Here is a 3,287-nt window from a genome sequence, read left to right as displayed (position 1 = left end):
CAAATCGAAACTTCAGTGGAGGAAGGGAGCAATGTAAATAACACAGGCTCCTTCTTATAATTACTAGTAAGTGCAATCAAAAATACAAACTCCAACGAAAATATAAAGTAGAAATAGGTAGAAAACGAAATATTTCTTCCTAGCAGCAAGTAATAATTTAAACAACAGATCTATAACCAAGTATTACGCAAAACACTCATGCGCTGCCGTCCGTCTCTTCTGTTGACTAATAGCTTCTCCCTCTGCTCTGGTGGTCTTCAGCTCCGCCTGCTCCACCATGGTGTTCTTCTACTTCGTTTGCTCCGCCCTGGCTTACTACTCTGCGCCGGATTCCTGCCCAGTCGGGTTCATCCTGACACCCTGATCTGCCGGCTCCACCTTGGCTTCCTGCTCCACATGTACCAAACATTCATTCCTGTAGGAATATACAAGAATTAGATATTAGTGCTAGGCAACGATTAAAAATTTTCATCTTGATTAATCGCATTGTTATGCACAAAATTCAATAATGAATTCAAAAGTAGTGTATTGCGCCCTTTTTTCAGTTAAAAGTACTGCTATATGAACAAAAGTGCAATAACATTTGGTTTGCAAACACCTTAAGTTATTTTTTACATAGTAGCAGTTAAAATATTTCTTATAAATCTCAACTTAACCCTCAGGTTGTGTTCAAATCCCTATAACACTTGTGGTGTTCCCGGTCAAAAATGACCGGGGCACAAAAAACAGCTTATAAATCTCGTTATGCAATATTATCACCTAATATTGATATCAATATTTTTATCAGCTTGTTTTCTTTCAATTAGGACTGGTTTTGTGTTTATTTTTGGAACTGATTTTTTGTAGGCCTCATTAATCCAAGCTTATGTATATCAGTTTTTGAGTGAAAAAAGCATTATTTGTGGATAATTTTGTCAATATTAAATAAAATATGAAAATAAATTGCACTGTTTATCACACTAGCATGCTCTAATGTTTAACCAAGAAATTTGTTTTAAAATAAAAATTGTTTAAAATTTTGTTTGTACAAAATAAAAATAAAAATCACACTTGTGGTGTTCCCGGTCAAAAATGACCAGCCTACACAAAATAAATCTCTTGTTATGCAATATTATCGCCAAATATTGGTATCAATCTTTTTGTCAGCTTGTTTTCTTTCAATTAGGACTGGTTTTGTATTTATTTTTGAAACTGACTGATCATAAGCCTCATTGATCTGAGTCCAGGGTTAGGGTTCTTCTCACTGTCTGTAGCATGAGGCAGTACCTGTAACCCAGTCAGGTTGCACAGGTAGTCCAGCTCCTCCAGGATGGCACATTCATACGTGATCACAGGGAAGTTTGTTGTGTCTCCCAGCACAGTTTCAAGAGCATGCATGAGATTCCAGGAGACAGGCCGTTACATGAGGAGAGCTGGATAGGGATGTAGAAGGGCAACAACCCAGCAGCAGGACCGGTTTCTGCTACTTTGTACGGGGAGGAATAGGAGGAGCTCTGCCAGAGCTCTACAAAATTACCTTCAGCAGGCTATAGATGTGCATGTTTCAGACCAAACTGTCAGAATCAGACTTTATTATGGTGGCATAAGGGCCGGATGTCCTGTAGTGGGACCTTTGCTCACAGCTCAGCACCATGCAGCTCGATTGGCATTTGCCATAGAACACCAAAATTGGTAGGTCCGCTGTTGGTGTCCTGTTCTCTTCACAGATGAGAGCAGGTTCACACTGAGCACATGTGACAGACGTGAAAGAGTCTGGAGATGCCATGGGGAACATTATGTTGCATGCAGTTTCATCCAGCATGACAGGTTTGGCAGTGGGTCAGTAATGGTCTGGGGAGGAATATCCGTGGAGGATTGCATAGACCTCCACGTGTAAGCTAATGGTTCTCTTACTGCTGTAAGGTAAGGATAAGGATAAGGTAAGGATGAAATCCTCAGAGCCGCTGTCAGACCGCTGTGCAGTGGGTCCTGGGTTCCTCCTGGTGCATGATAATGCCCGGCCTCAGGGGTCAGAGTGTGCAGTTTTAGATGACAATGACATTAATTGCCCTGGCCCTCATGTTCCCCAGACTTGAATCCAATTGAGAACCTCTTGAATATTATGTATCGGAGCATGCAATGCTGCGGTGATGAACTTCATGCTAGTTGGATCAGCCTGTAACTTTAGTTTTTTACATTGATTTTTTGTGTGATTTTGAATCCAGCCTTCAGTGTGTTGATGATTTTGGTTTGCATTGACTGTTGTCACATCCAATGTAAGGTCATTTTTGACCAATAAAGCTAAGATCAATAATGCCTACAATCAGTCAGTATCAAAATTAAATACAAAACTAGTCCTAATTGAAAGAAAACTAGTTGAGAAAAAGATTGAATCCCCTTTTTGGTGATAATATAGCACAATAACAGATTTATAAGCTTTTTTTTGTACGCCGGTAATTTTTGACCAGGAACACCACGTGTTCTTTTGTGCTATTTTTATTTTTTTTACAATATATAAGCATTTCAAAACAAATTTCTTGTTTAAACATTAGAGCATACTAGTGTGAAAAACAGTGCAATTTTTTTTGATATGTATATATTTTTAATATTGACTAAATTATCCACAAATAATGCTTTTTTCACTCAAAAACTGAGGTACATAAGCTCAGATTAATGAGGCCTACAAAAAATCAGTTCCAAAAAAAACCAGTCCTAATTGAAAGAAAAGAAGGTGACAAAAAGACTGATACCAATATTTGGTGATAATATTGCGTAACAATAGCTAATAAGCTATCTTTTTGTGGACCGGTCATTTTTGACCTGGAACACCACAAGTGTAACAAGGTGGAATAACATAAAAAAAAATTTTTTTTTACGAAAAAAAAAAAAGAAAATCAACCATTTTTGCTGTGGAAGTACACTGAACAAAATTATAAACGCAACACTTTTGCTTTTGCCCCCATTTTTCATGAGCCCCCATTTGTGCACAGGTGTGCCTTAGGCTGGCCACTTTATCACACAGCACAATGCCACAGATGTCGCAAGTTTTGAGGTGAGGCCCATTGTTGTGCCATTCATCCACGACCATCACCTCATGTTGCAACATGATAATGTTGCAAGGATCTGTACACAATTCCTGGAAGCTGAAAACATCCCAGTTCTTGCATGGCCAGCATACAGTCACCCATTGAGCATGTTTGGTATGCTCTGGATTGGCGTATACGACAGCGTATTCCAGTTCCTGCCAATATCCAGCAACTTCGCACAGCCATTGAAGAGGAGTGGACCAACATTCCACAGGCCACAAT

General features: G+C 39.1%; 1 protein-coding gene across 1 annotated transcript in view; it reads right to left on the bottom strand.

The window, feature by feature from the left end:
* Positions 1 to 1,884: 1,884 nt before the first annotated feature.
* The window catches only part of LOC107670924 (myosin regulatory light chain 2, skeletal muscle isoform type 2), a 16,704-nt gene continuing 15,301 nt past the window's right edge, over positions 1,885 to 3,287 (bottom strand). The window contains exon 7 of the mRNA XM_016463746.1: positions 1,885 to 1,895. The gene's annotated coding sequence lies outside the window, so the exon portion shown is untranslated. The remainder of the gene's footprint in view (positions 1,896 to 3,287) is intronic.

The sequence above is a fragment of the Sinocyclocheilus anshuiensis genome, unplaced genomic scaffold (assembly GCF_001515605.1).
Source record: "Sinocyclocheilus anshuiensis isolate Anshui unplaced genomic scaffold, SAMN03320099.WGS_v1.1 scaffold2763, whole genome shotgun sequence".
In the NCBI taxonomy this organism is placed as follows: Eukaryota; Metazoa; Chordata; class Actinopteri; order Cypriniformes; family Cyprinidae; genus Sinocyclocheilus; species Sinocyclocheilus anshuiensis.
This window is presented reverse-complemented; position numbering and strand designations above follow the sequence as displayed.